Source organism: Tamandua tetradactyla, chromosome 9 (assembly GCF_023851605.1).
Source record: "Tamandua tetradactyla isolate mTamTet1 chromosome 9, mTamTet1.pri, whole genome shotgun sequence".
Taxonomy (NCBI): domain Eukaryota; kingdom Metazoa; phylum Chordata; class Mammalia; order Pilosa; family Myrmecophagidae; genus Tamandua; species Tamandua tetradactyla.
In genome coordinates, this window is record NC_135335.1 from 25,601,927 (window position 1) to 25,616,943 (window position 15,017).

A 15,017-nucleotide genomic window follows, 5' to 3' on the forward strand; every position below is an offset into this window, starting at 1 on the left:
AGTTACTAAGATCAAATTCTATCTAGACATCTCATATTCTACTCTAATACTGCAAAGCCTCAATATAAATTGGACAATAACTCACAAAAGCCAGAAAGTAGAGCCTTTAAGTACAAAATACTCTTAGACCCTGAGACTTTCAACAGAAATTGGGGTAACAGAAAAATAGGGTAAAGTTCCATATGTTTAGTTCTTCTTTTCTCTTTGCTCTTGTTGCTGTCTCTGCATATCCTGTTCAACCTACCATATCCTTGTAGCCCGCACCCTTCCCTCCACAGTTCCACCTGCCACAGAACCTCCACCCGGCTGCTGATGAACACCCAGACACAAATCACAGTGGCATGCAGTAAGGATTCTCCCACCAAAGGATCCTGCTCTTTTTCTCTCTCTCTCCTTTCCCTGTGGTTTTGCCCCCTCATATCTGGCCTTGAATCTGACACACTCCCTGCTTCTATACCCCTCTGGGTTACCACACAAGGCAGTCTCCAACTCCATCTTCCAAGGACCTGACTTATTCAATAGCCCTTGAACCTCCCTAGCAAACAAAAGTCCCCTCAGAATATGCAACCCAAGTTACACAACCCTCCATTTCTCCCAATGAACCTCCCATCCAGGGGTAAATTCACCAAAATCTACAACACCTTACCCAAGCACCATTATGAATCATGTACCCTTCTTCCCACATAACACCCTAATAGGGAACCTAATTCTTCCAACTGCAATGCCATTCTCACTATCTAAGCCCCTATCAATCACATGTCAGAACACCTTGGAGGTATCTACCCGATGCACCACACAGGATTTCCCTTCAGCAATAAAGGCACAATAACCAGCACTTGTATCTCCTTTTTTTCTACCAAGAGCAGGGACATAAAAGCATAAAAATCCTAAATTTAAAACAAAATGGAGATACTACCTTCTGCAAACCTATGCCCCACCCTGGAGTTTCCACAGAAAGGTTTTATGCACCACTATTTATGCACATCTTAACACATATAAATTCTGCCTTGCTACTGAAACCCACAACTTAACCCAAACTGATTTCCAACTAGTCACTGCAGCCACAAATGCCTCCTCCATCATCTTTTGGGAAAATAAAGGAGTGTCCAACAAGAATGATTCCACATTAACTCACTTACTCACTTTTCACCTGGAATGGTGTTTCTCAGCCTGTTTTCTAGCCCTTCTCATACCTTCCATCTCCATAGCCCCAAAAGATATCTCTTTCCCAATAGTGGTTACTTGCTCTCAAAGCCTCTGCACTCAGTGAGCTGCCCCTCTACTAATCCCTTTCTTAGCTGAATCCATCTCTGTGAGGATCAGTACTGGCATTGCAGGCATCACTGTGGTGGCACCAGTATCTACCCAATTACCAGAAACTTATAAAAAACTTCAAAGCAACTGGACAATGTGGATGGCCAGGCCAATTCCATAGCACCAGTGGTCCTCCAAAACAAATGTGCACTAGACCTGTTCACCAAAGCACACAGAGAAACCTGTGCATTCTTGCAGGACATATTGTTTTTTACCAATGAATCAGGCTGGTAATGAGAGGGAGCAGAAACTCTCAGAAAACAAGCCAAAAGTCTAGCAGAACACTCCCCCAGTTTTCTCTATTCCTTGGAATCAATGGATTGTCCCCCTGATAACCCCTTTAATTCTCCTCCTTCTAGCAGTCCTTTTTCCCCCTTGCTTTATAAAACTCCTCACCAACCTTGTCACAAAAATATAAAAAACATTTCAGCCTCCAAGGAAATACAATTTTTGATCTTATCCCACACTACCCCCATCAGCCCCAAAATTTCCCTCCTCAGGACAGCTACACCCCATCTCAGCAGGAAACAGTTACAGAAAATTAACCATTGTCCCTATCTGCCATCACCAAAGAGACTGGAATGTTAGGCCTGGAGGACAGAAAAACCTTCCCCACTTCCTGAGACCACATCACCAAGCAGGATTGAAAATTATAGGTTCTCCCCTGCACCCACAAGCAGTTAGCTTACCCAGAAAACAATATAGAATCAAAACACATAGTTCTAAAACTATTCTCCATGACCACACATGGTCAGCCCATCCTGAAAACAATGTCACATAGCAGAATAGAAACTTACCATTTGCCCACCAGTGCCAAGGTTTCCTAGTGCACATTTCCCACACCCAAGCCATAAAAACCCTGTCCCCTGCCACTGCAGTATGGTTGCTCCCTCTGAGTACTGCCCAGGCAGTTCTGTTTGTTCCTGAAATGAAATCTTTGCTTGAACTCCTTCATCCTCATTCATTCTTTGTGAGTTTGCCTTTCAACCCCACCATACAACATACAAACAACAACAACCACCAAAAAAATCTTTAAACCTAGTTCTCCATGAAATAATTTTATTAAGGTTTTGCTTGAAATTATGTTAAGTTTTATAGAGTCCTCAGTAAGGGTAAATGCAAAAATGAAACCACACTGCATTTTCTTTGGTGTTAAAAGGGAAAGAGACATTTTTCCACTTCTCTTTTCTTAAAGCATTTCCTAAAGAAAACAAATTTGTAATTGCAAATCCTTTTCCTGTCTCTTTGAAATGTATTTAAGTATTTTGTAAAGGTCCATAAACCTCTTACCAATTTTACAATCCAGGCAATATCTTTCTTAACAGCCTGGGCACCATGTCTTTGAAATGTAAAATTCAAGGAAACTAGAGCACTCCCATCTCCATGAATGTGAGAGTTTAGCCTAGGTCTTGGCTAGAAGTTGTAACTATCCACTTGCCTTAGAGACAAAAAGTTTTATTTTTCATTTGGATAAAGACAATTAACTAGCACAGCTGGCCAATCCAATTAGGTGAATTCAGGATAACCATATGTATCAAACATTGCTGTAAAGTCCTCTTATTTGAGGAAAAGTTATCTTTCATTTTCTGAATTGGTCTGGCTATATGAAATACAGATATTTCCTTCTGCAAACTTATTAGTAGATTGTGACTTGCATAGCAGTCTTGTTTAATTGCTATTCAATAATAAAACTTTTTTGTTCTTTTCTACATTTGTGGAGAGGATTTTCTGTGTCATCAGGAGACTACTTCCCAACATCTCTTGTAACCGAGAAATTAGGATTTAAGGGATGATTTTGATTACTAAATCATTTTGTAAATATTCCATCTAATTTTCTGGTATATTGGAGAAGACAGAGGTGAATACATGAAATTACTAAACTATAATTCCACTGCCTGGATATAAAAAATTATTGTAAAAGCCCCAGTCTTTTTTGTGTTTGTGATTCTAAGAGCTATTACTCCCACTGCCTTCATATGGTCATTTTCTTAGAGTAACTTGTAGGGCAGAAGCCATAATGCTAACGAAGTTTTGAAGTCAGCAATTAACTAGCCCTTTATCTTTGTAAATTATATTGGCTAGATTCTGCTATTGAATGACTGTCTCCCTTCCTTTGGCCTTACACATTTAGTATGGAAATAACTCTGCCTCCCCTCCTTTCTGATTGCTGTTCTCCTATTGAAATGATAATTCTGTCCCCTTTTCCTGCTTAGAACTTGCTATTTCAAATTCTGATGACCAGTTCTGGGAAGATGGCAGAATAAGATAGGTCATGTTCACCCCTGCTCTGAGGAATAGCTATAGAAGGGACAAGAAGGCAACTGTGACAGCAATTCCAGGGCACAAGTGACCTGGGAGGATCTTCTACATCATATAGGAGACCCTAGATGCAAAAGTTGAAGAACTGAGATGCAGAGAATAAGAGACCATCCAGCTGGTGTAAACAACCTAATGCATCCCTTTCCAAACAGATGCCTGAAGCCCCCAAAAGTGCACAGACTGGGAGAAGGGGACTAGAACATAAGCCAAGCCACATTCCTTGAATGCACTACTCTCACTGGCACAGCCCCATGACCCACGACTCACCACACATCTGAGCATCAACTGACTCACTCCCCATGCTCTAAGCACCCCCACCCCAAGCACATCCATGCCTCCCTGCCCAACCCACCTCTACAGCACAAGCAGTCTGAGCCTGCCCCTGCTAGACCCATTGCCCCCTCCCTGCTACCTGCAGGTGTCACCAGCACATAAAAGCTATGGGTACTTATCTTTATATCCAGGCTACACCCACTCCCAGCCTATATACTCATGCACCCCCACCCCCTACCCACTGAACTCTGCACATGTTTACATCAGTTTATTGCCCTCCTAGATCAACAGATGTGCACAGCACCCCAGTCATGCCCTCAGCCTCTGGGCAACTACTGACCTCCATAACCAAGTTATACCCATTCCCAGCCCACAGAGCACAATCCTGCTCTGCTGTCCCTGAGATCTGTGCACATGCACACAAGGATCTTCCCCCTAGAGCAGCAAACACCAGGATCCCAGATGACAGACATGTGCATACACAGCCATATTTTCCCCACTGCCAGGCACCATGCATTCATGCACTGACTTGACAATATACCACTGTATTGTTGTGCCCTCCCCTGTGCCCACACCCTGCTCCACATCCACCCTGCAAATATAAAGCTTTAGACTACTGAAGTAAATCAACTTTCACCCAAACCAATCAAGATATTTACATGCCATGAAGAGAACAGATCACTAAAGAGATCATGATGCAGACAGATATAGCCCAGCCTAATGACCAAATGAAAACCCCAAAGGAGAAACAGACTTTGGAACAACTAATCAAAGATGTTCATATAACTCTACTAAATAAAATAAATGGGATGGCTAATGACATAAAGGAGAACAAGAAGACACTAGAAGAGCATAAAGAGGAATTTGAAAGAATAAATAGAAAAATGACAGATCTCAAAGTGATTAAAGATGCTGTAGACAAAATAAAAAATATAGTCAAGACACACAACAGCAGATTTGAAGAGGCAGAAAAAAGAGAACTAGGGGACAGGACAACTGATTTCAAACACTCAAAACAGTAAATAGCAAAAAAGATAGAAAAATTTTGAATTGGGTCATAAGGAAATGATGTACAAAACAAAGTGCACAAACAAAAGAATGATTGTTGTCCCTGAAGGAGAAGAGAAGAGTAAATCCTAGGAAGGTTAGTTGAGGATATAATGGAGGAAATTTTCCCAACCCTTATGGAGGAAATACATATACAAATCAAACAAGCCCAATGAAGACGAAACAAAAACAAAATATATCCAAATAGGTCTTCCACAAGACACATACTAATCAGTCCATCAAATGTTGAAGAGAAGCAGAAAATCCTGAAAGTGGGAAGAGAGAAACAATCTACTACATACAAGGGAAATCATATAAGTTCAGACTACTCAGCTGGCACTATGGAGGCAAAAAGGCAGTGGCATGGTCTATTTAAATTCTGAAAGGGAATGACTTCTAGCCACAAATTCTTTATCAAGCCAAATTGTCCTTCAAAATTGAGGGAGAGGTTAAAATTTTCACAGACAAATCCTGAAAGAATTTTTCAACAAGAGATTGGCCCTACAAGAAATAGTAAAGGGAATTGAAAAAAAAAAAAAGATAGGAGAGAGAGGTCTGGAGGAGGGCACAGAATTGAAGAGTAACAGCAAGGGTAACTTAAAGGGTCAAAAGAGATAGAGGGAAAAGAATATATAGATCTGACAAATAAAATCCAAAGGATAAGATGGTGGATTCAAGAAACACCTTTTCAGTAATAACTCTGAATGTTAACAGATTAAATTTACCAATTAAAAAATACAGACTGGCAGAATGAATTAAAATACATAATCCAGCCATATTCTGCTTACAAGAGATTAATCTTAGACATAAGGATACAAATAGATTGAAAGTCAAAGGATAGAAAAAGATGTTCCATGCAAGATGTAACCAAAAGAAAGCAGGAGTAGCTATAATAATATCAAACAAAATAGACTTTCAATGTAAAGACATCATAAGAGACATAGAAGGAACTATATGTTAATAAAAGGGACAATTCACCAAGAGGAAATAATCTTAAACATTTATGCTCCCAATCAAGGAGCCCCAAAGTATATGAGACAGACACTGGCAAAATTGAAGGGAGCAACAGATGTCTCAACAATAGCAGTAGGAGACTTCAATACACCACTCTCCTCTACAGACAGAACAATCAGAGGTTCCACAGGGAAACAGAGAAGTTAAACAACTTGATAAATGAATTAGACCTAACAGATATACCAAGGTCATTACACCCCAAAACACCAGGATATACATTCTTCCCTAGGGCTCATGGAACATCCAGGACAGAACATATGCTGGGGCACAAAACAGGTCTTTATTGCTTAATGTAATGCCTGGATACATCCTAGAATATATTAAGCAGATAATCAAAAAGTATTAGCAAAGTCCCTTGAGGGATGGGAGAAAAAACATAGACCTATTAAAATCAGGGAATCTCCTGATACTGTGTCAAATATCAGGACACCCAAATCAATAGGCCAAGCCTCTGATCTTGAGGCTTGCTCTTGAGAAGCTTATGCAAGTAGTGGAGAAGCTCAGCTTACCTATAGGTATGCCTAAGAGTTACTTCTGGAGGACTTCTTTTGTTGCTCAGATGTGGCCTCACTCTCTCTAATCCCAACTCTGCAAGTGAAATCATTGCCCTCCCCCAACGTTACATCCAGGGGTGAAAGTCTCCATGGTGGTGTGGGAGCTGACTCCCAGGGACGAGTCTGGCCCTGGCACTGTGGGGTCAACAATGCCATTCTGATCAAAAGGGTTAAAGAAGTGTAACTAACAAGGTATCAGTGGCTGAGTTCAAATAGAGTTCAGAGGCTAGCCTGGAGGTCACTGTTATGCAAGCTTCAGTTAGACATTGCTACCTATCATAACCTGCTAAACCCCAACCAAAACCATTCCAGCCAATCGTAAAGAACATATAGGATAATATATAAGATTCTGTGAATGTTCCATGCACTAGGGTAACCTTCCAGAAACCTACAACCTCCAGGTGGCTCCCTGAACCACATTAGTCCTGAAACCTAGAGGGCCCAGCCTATCCAGAACATCAGCTAGATCCATCTCCCTACCCCATATTATTGACAGCCTCTTCCAACATGAAAAAGTGAGAATGGGCATAGCCCAAATACCCCTAAAGAGAGGGGTGGAAAGTTCAAAGATGATGGCAGAATTATACAGAGAAGTTAGGGTTTAACAAACAAGTATGACTGCTGAATCATTATATTGATATTTCTTTTAGTCTCCAGTATCTTAGAGTAGCTAGAAGTAAAAACCTAAAATTAAAAACCTAAAATTGTGGAATTGTAAACCATGTCAAGCTCTAAAATACATTCTACAATTAACTGTGGTGCTGGACTTTGAAATTTATTGCTTGTCTGTATATATGTTATTTTTCACATGCAAAAAATAAGTCGACTGTGCTGATGGCACAGTATTTACTCTTTCTAGTCTCCAATGTTCTGGTACAGCTAGAAGGAAAAATTTGAGATGATAGTATGATAGCCCATGGCAAACTCTGGGATCTGTCCTATAACTACTTTTTTAAAGAAAATTTTTATTAATTAAAAAAATATATTACAAGAAAGAAACACAAACATTTGCAATATATGCTCATTCCATTCTACATATATAATCAGTAATTCACAATATCATCACATAGTTGCATATTCATCATCATGATCATTTCTTAGAACATTTGCATCAATTCAGAAAAATAAATAAAAAGACAACAGAAAAATAAAATAAAAACAGAAAAAAATTTTTTACTTACCATACTTCTTACCCCTCACTTTCACTGATCACTAGCATTTCAAACTAAATTTATTTTAACATTTGTTCCCCCTATTATTTATTTTTATTCCACATGTTCTACTTGTCTGTTGACAAGGTAGATAAAAGGAGCATCAGACACAAGGTTTTCACAACCAACTATAACAACTTTTGAAGAGTGATTTGAAAATGACTGCTTTTTCCTTTCTTTGCTTTTTAAATATGTTATACAACAAAAAAGTTTTTTAGAAGTTGCAATGATCTCATCTTTCTTTGCTAAAATCCATAAAAACCTGGAACCCCCTAAACTCAAGAGACAGATTTTAGGCTGCTAGGCCATCTGATCTCCTGCTATGCACCTAGCAATAAACTTTTTCTTTGATACTGAGGTGTCTCAGGAATTGGTAATTTGTGTGCATCAGGCAACATAATCCACTGCCTTTGTCTAGTAAGACTCCCATCCTGGAAACTGGTGCATGTTTGTGTGCTTACATATATGTATGTACTTATATATATGAATGTACATATATCCCAATATGGATCTTGCACATTTTAAAATTAATTTTATTATGAAAGCTTTAACATTTGTAATGATTTTCTGTGAGAAGTAATTCTCTGCTGGCTCGAGTAAATTGATACCATAAAGTTACTGACCATGAAAGAGACTCAGTATATATTCCGTAGTGAAATGATAGTTACAAAACTTTCTGCCATTAGGATAAAAATAGTGTAAAGTTTCTAGAAGGCTGTGCATCTAACACCAAGCCTCTTTGTTGTCTTTTAGGAAATGGTGTGTATGGCCTTTGTCTTCTGCTCCAGTTCATACATATTTTCTATTTTACTGCACACCCCACGTATCGTTTGCACAATTTTGAAGGCCAGCATTCCTAAGATAAAGTCACCTGTCAGAGAGTACTATTGTTTGCGTGTACCACCAGACAATTTCCAGGTGGTTATTTAAGTTACTCACCAACATTCACAGCATCTCCTCAGGGTAGGCCTCTGTCTTCAAGGCACCGGGTGGGGGCGTCCGTCGGTCCCAGTCCTGGGCGTGGGTCTCCAGCAACCCAGGCCTCCCGCATCCAAGCCTCTGCAGGACACGCCGCCCTTGCAAACACCGGTGAAGTCACCAAAATAGCACGTGGCCTGCCCCCAGGCGCGTTCTGCGCATGTGCAGCTGCTGCCTGCACTCCCACTGTCCCCACCTGTGACGTCACAGAAGGCAGTGGTGCCTCGGGTTCCGCAGAGGAAGGGGCAGTGCTCAGCGTGGGTCGTGAGGTGAGGCCAACTGCCTGCAGGTGTGTCCCAGCGGCCAAGGAGGGGTCCGGAAGGGTCAGGATGAGGCCTGGGGAGGGGCTAGGGAGGGGGTCCGTGGAGGGGTCAGGGAAAGGTCAGGGTGCCGCCTGTGGACGTGCTGGGACCGGAGTCAGGAGAAGGTCTGGGAAGGGGTCCGGCGGCCTCTGGAGAGCCTCGAGCTGGGTTCGGGAGAGGGTCGGGAAAGGGTCAGTGTGCAGCCTGGAGAGGGCCTCGGGCCAGAGTCAAGGGAGGGTCGTGGAAGGCGACGACATGACCCGGGAAGGGCCTGGGGGGTGTCTGGGGAGGGTCAAGACCCTTCCTTCTGGGGGGGGGGGGGGGTTTCGCGTGCTGCCCGCTGGGCGCATGAGTGAAGGCCTGAGGCGGCTGCGAGCAAAGCAGGGAGGCCGCCGGGGGCGTGGACATTCCACCAGCCACGTCGGGGCAGCCGAGTCTGGGTGCTGCCGTTTAGATGTCAGGTTTAGGGCGGGAGAGACTTGGGCCAAAGCCAACATCAGCCGGTAAGTGGTCAGCTGAAACTCTGCAAGTCTCAGATACACATCTTTTAATTGAGGCTGTTTTTAACCCATGTACCACCAACACATAACCTTCGTAATGCTCTGTATTAAATAGGGTAGTGTTTAAAGTGTGATAAATCCTCAAAAGGATTTAACTTTTATTGCAAAGCATCGTGTTCTCCTCATTATGGGTCCATTTAACCAACACACAACCATCCTTTGGATCCGTATCACTATCCCCATTTTAATAAAGCAACTAAAAGTTCAGAAAGAGAAACTGATTTGCCCAGAAATACCGAGTAAGCAGATAATAGGGATTTAGATTTTCATTTGTTATATTCTATAGTCCATCCCCTTTCCAAAACTAAAACACAGTCTTTTTCCCTGAGCACCACCAGGACAGAATTATGGAGTGTAGTGGACCTAATCTTACCTCTTCAGAACCCAGGGGTCAAAACATAAATTAATGTCCTTCCTCCTTTATTCTCCAACCTGGTCTCAAAGGATAGTTAAAGGGAACAAAGTAAATTGAAACCACAAATTGAGCACTCCATGTTAACTTTTACTAGAGAAGCTATTCAGGCCAAAGTCTGAGAGGAAAAACGGGACTTTTTCTAAATGTGAGAACTAGGACTCATCCATGCTCCATATTATGAAAGTGATATATAATGCCTTTGACTGGCTGCTGCTGTCTGGGTTTCCTATTAATCTTTGTGTAAAAGCACCAGGCTGATTTCTGCTCATATGTAGATTTCAGGCTTATGGAATCTAGTTGTTTTTGCTACATGTAAAAAGTAGCCAATTTGCGATTATCGTGCTCAGTTGTTATTTTAGAAAAAGGTAGGTTTGTGCCACTGTCAGCAGACTAGATGGTTATGTGAGAGTTTATTAAGGCCTAATTAAGTTTTACACTAGGCCAAAGTCAGGATTTGAGGGGACAATGAATTCCAGGATACTGTATTAGATTTGTGGTGAAGACGTAATATCAGGATTGTACATGAAAACTTCTGAATGCTATCTAATTCCTCCTCATTTTAAAAATAATAAAATTGAGTCTGTTTTCCTGAGTTGTGGAACCTGGGACAGAACTGAAGTCTCCAGGTCCACTATAGTTTATCATGCTGAAGTTAAAACAAGCTTCCAGGAAAAGTGATTTTGAGAAACTGCAGTTTAGGGAGAAGAAACATCTCATTGTTGAGAGCTTTCAAAAGACTTTATAATCTTGTGGAATTAAATATATTAACGGAAAAAATTATTATGGCATGTAATTTCAAAATTATTTCATGTCAATGAATATTTCTCTTCAGTATCATTTATAATACCACTGAAGGGTTTCCATCATTGGATATATTTTACACCTTATTTAATCTATTATTGGATGTTTGTGTTTTCAGTTCTTTTGTGTTATTAACTATAAACAGATGTAATTTTTAAAGCAACCAGTAGGAAGTAAATGTTTCAGTTTATTCAATAAAAATGTACCAGGTTCATCAAGATTATGTCAGAGTCACCCATGGACAAATGAACATTCACCATGGCCCTTCTTTTTTTTTTCAACTAATAACTGCAAATTTTAATAATGAACACAATTGCCACTCCAGAAACAATTTTAGGGCAAAAAAAATCTTCCCTATAAAAAATAACATTAAACTCATCAAAATTATAAATATTATAACTTTTTACTTCTGCAATTTAAAATACTCCCCTGCAATACAACCCCTTTACTTAGTATCTTTCCTGTACCATCACATACTGAAGACAAAACAGTATTCCAGCAAAGCTTAGATAGTTTAAAAATAAGAACTTATAAAATTAGTTGTAAAAAAATCTTTCTTTGAGCTTCATGGCTTTTTTCTTCTTTTAAACATTAGAAATGCTGCTGCAGTAACCAGTGTTTGGGAGAGAACATCAGTGGTCCAAGAACCATGAACTGACAGAATTTCAGTACAGTAAGTTTTCCAAATCACATCCTAAAGTGCACATGACAGAGGTTTTGGAATATATAGATAAGGATGCCTATTTCAGACAAGCTACTTCAAGTAAAAAAAAAAAATCACAGGTACCCATCAGCTACCACTTTAAGTTTGAACAGTGTCATAGTCTGAGAAACAAATGCTTCTCAAAATATAAACTTACAGTTGAACTGAGGTGGGTAATTAAAAGACCAGATGATTGATAACAGGATACTCAAACCCCAGGCACTGTCTGAATAGTAAAACCAGTATAAAAATCATGAAAGCATTCCTTGAATGATAAAGTGTTGTGTGACAATGTCACTGAAACCTCATCGATGCACTAAAAGAAATTACATGCAAAATTAGACAAGATGTGCCATACATATTTTATAGCTAGTTCTACTTTTATTTTTTTTTAACTTTCCTTAAAAGCTTAGGAAGATATGATTTATCTCAGTAACTTGTGTGACACAGCATAAGCAAACTTAAATCTGCCTCCTACAAGATGAGTATTCTTTGAAAAGTCAGAAGAGAGATGCAATACAAAGGGAACAGTCACATAAGAGGCAAAGAACTGAAGCACCTTGGAATTTCAAAAAGAATTCATTAGATGTCACTAACATGTTAACAATTCCTTGGGAATTTACAGACAAAAAATATCTAGACTCAAAATAGACTTAAGGCCCCTCTGGAACTGCAGCATAACTTTCTCATTGTTCTCAGATAAAACGGCTGCATTGAGGTTATTTAATTTGATTTAAGGAAGGCTTCTTTTGCACATGCATTTTTTTGGTTGGCAAAACATGCACTTTTGTTAAAATAAATATTTCCATATAGACCTCTTGTGGTGTGGTCGGCTGGGTACATCCTTCCCTAACTTTCTTGCTGGATTCCTACCTACAGTCAAAGTAGTCCTTCAGAACTAAGGATCTGATAGCATTACTTTAATCAGTATACCTATTCTACATTATATAAAAACCAACATCAGTTTCTAAAAGGGTGAGGGAAAAGGAGAGAAGGGAAATGAAAGAAAAGGGAAGAGAGGAATAAAGAATGATTGTCATAAACATTTTCTTAGTCCTTAACCTGATAAATCTCCTAGCTAACAATCAAGGGGAAAAACAGCTGTTCCCAACCCTTTCCCTTCACCCCAAACTCCTTTTCTTAACCTTGGAAACCACTTTGGGAAAAACCACAACTTGACAAGAGTTAGCAAATTGTCCTAAGTCCTTGGGAACTGCCCCATCAACCCAGAACAGCTACATAAATAAGGCATTCTAACCCCCAAGGGAAAATCAGGGAGCAAGTAGCTCAACCCAAGAAGTCAGATCCGGTCTCAACTCTAGCCCAGTCGGTCAGATCCACCTGCCCCCGAAGCAGATTCTCCTTCTCAGCTCCAAAGTTGATGAGCTTCTCCTGTAGGCTTAGCACCTACCTTCCTTGGCTCTGTTCCCATGTTTTACCCATTAAGAAATTAAACAATCCTAAAATGGGTTCAACAACTCAAAACTGAATGTTTTTACTTGTTTACAAGCAAATCCACTACTCTTCTTTACCATAAACTTATTCACAAACCCCGTGCTCTCATCCTCAGAGCTCCTACTCTGAGGCCTTCTTCCAAACTTGCTCTTTCCTTTCTCTGTCAAACTCCTTCAAAATCCTTCACAAAGTCCTCAGAGATCCCAGTTTCCTGTGCCTTGCAGTTCACATGGATGACTTCCTTTGACGTTAAAAAAAAAACAAAAAACAGCAGGTAGTTTCAACAGAGAGCAAGTACTCAAATAGATTCCTTGTTAGGCTTTTAAAAAATCATTTGCACATCCTAAGCTTAACATCATATCATCACATAATTAAAATAACTGAAAAAAAAGGAGGAGGGGAGGGGGGAGACAGGGCGATGCTTCAAAGCACCCTAGAATGCTGTCTATGCTGGCCACAGATTCACAGCTTGCTGAGAGGTAACACCACAGGCTGTAACTTAACTGAAGCTTTCAGAGGCCCTAACACAGGATGTTGAAGATGCAGGATATTGTGTGACCTGGGGTTTGGGGAACTAAATCTAGAGATACAGACAAAACCATTGCATCATGGGACAAGAAAACAGCCCTCCAACAAGAAAGAGATGCTTGCTGCTACTGTACGCATAGGCTGAGCACGTTCCACATGCTCTGAAAAGCCAGCACAGTCCCTAAGTGGTTGGAAGCCCCTGTGCTTTAATCAGGTTTCCACACCTCACCAAGGGCTTCTTCAAGCTTATGTCTGTAGGCCATATAGCACTTCTTCAGGTTCTGCAGCTGCTCTTCTTCCTCCTTGTCCAAGATGTGCAAGAAATTCTGTAGTTCCAGAAGGCTGAAGGCTTCCCACTCTCCAGTGTCATGCTCACAAAGAACAAAACTAAGTTCATCTGTCCTGGGCCCTGCTACCAAATGCAGATGGAGTGGATGTACCCGGTCTGAGAGCTTGCAGGCATAGACTTGATCTTCCCTGTGGCAACACTTATAAAGTGCAAACTTGCCAGGGCTCTCGATCATGAGAAACTTTTTGAGCAGGGCCTCAATTACTTCCTGAACAGTGTTTGTGCTGCTGATATGAAGGGTGTTCATATAGCCAGTGCCACTTGGAGCGAGTTTTCCAGGGTTCTGAGAAGTCTGTGGATGTTTGCAGAGTTCCAGATATACTTTAATGAAGTCAGTGTAAATCCCATTTGAATTCAAGGTCATCTTGAATTTTTCTGTAACTGCTAAATTGTATTTATGAACTTTCTCTTTGATTTCCCCCTTGGTGAGGTAATTGTGCATTTCCTTCTCTTTCTCCACATCCCTCATGCCCACATGCACAAGCTTAAGGCATGACCCCAGGATCCAAAAAGGCTGAAGCCACTTCTTGGTGGTCTTCTTCCTAGCATGCTCCATGGAGGCATGTGGAGTTTCAGGGAGCCCCGGGTGGCTGGGCCCCTAGGAAGGATGGGGCATGCGCGACCAACAACCCACCATGGCCCTTCTTAATTGCATCTAACAAGTCAAATATATATTTTTCCAGAGGTTTATTGTTTGCAAAAATGTTGTATGGAAATTTCTCATAGGTGGTTTCAGGAGCTGCAAGGTAAGGTCTTATGACTTCTGTATTTCAGCTTCCCCTTCTCTGGCTTCGTAGTTTCTACCTTTTCCCAGGAGCAGCAGAAATGAATAAATTCCAGGTGAGTTGTTTAGCCCTCACTTTGTTTCACAGTGTGTGTGTATGTGTGTGTGTATTTTAATAAGTTTTATGAAAGAGAGCCCTTAAAAAGGAAAATAGTTAAAAATCACCTTCAGGGAAAATATTGTTTGAATAGCCAGTAATTCTCAAAGTGTGGTCTCTAGTCCCCAGGAGCCTTTCCAGAGTTCTGTGAGGTCAAAATAATTTTTGTAATATGAAGATGGTAACTGTTGACATTTGTGTTAATGGTGCAAAAGTAATAATGAATATATTGCTGCTGTTGTGCATAAAGCAAGACAGTGACACCACTCTTTCCTTATGGTGTTTCTTTTTTATCTTTAACACAAAATTTTTT

The 15,017-nt window shown here is 40.5% G+C and overlaps 3 pseudogenes across 2 annotated transcripts in view; 1 reads left to right on the plus strand and 2 right to left on the minus strand.

Moving 5' to 3' along the window:
* The window catches only part of LOC143646847 (paired box protein Pax-2-like), a 50,856-nt pseudogene extending 41,755 nt beyond the window's left edge, over positions 1 to 9,101 (minus strand). The window contains exon 1 of the transcript XR_013157666.1: positions 8,672 to 9,101. The product of XR_013157666.1 is annotated as a paired box protein Pax-2-like (transcript). The remainder of the gene's footprint in view (positions 1 to 8,671) is intronic.
* The window catches only part of LOC143646846 (olfactory receptor 4C5-like), a 61,459-nt pseudogene continuing 55,326 nt past the window's right edge, over positions 8,885 to 15,017 (plus strand). The window contains exons 1-3 of the transcript XR_013157665.1: positions 8,885 to 8,999; positions 11,384 to 11,461; positions 14,598 to 14,663. The product of XR_013157665.1 is annotated as an olfactory receptor 4C5-like (transcript). The remainder of the gene's footprint in view (positions 9,000 to 11,383; positions 11,462 to 14,597; positions 14,664 to 15,017) is intronic.
* LOC143645634 (ras association domain-containing protein 3 pseudogene) lies at positions 13,681 to 14,379 on the minus strand (annotated as a pseudogene).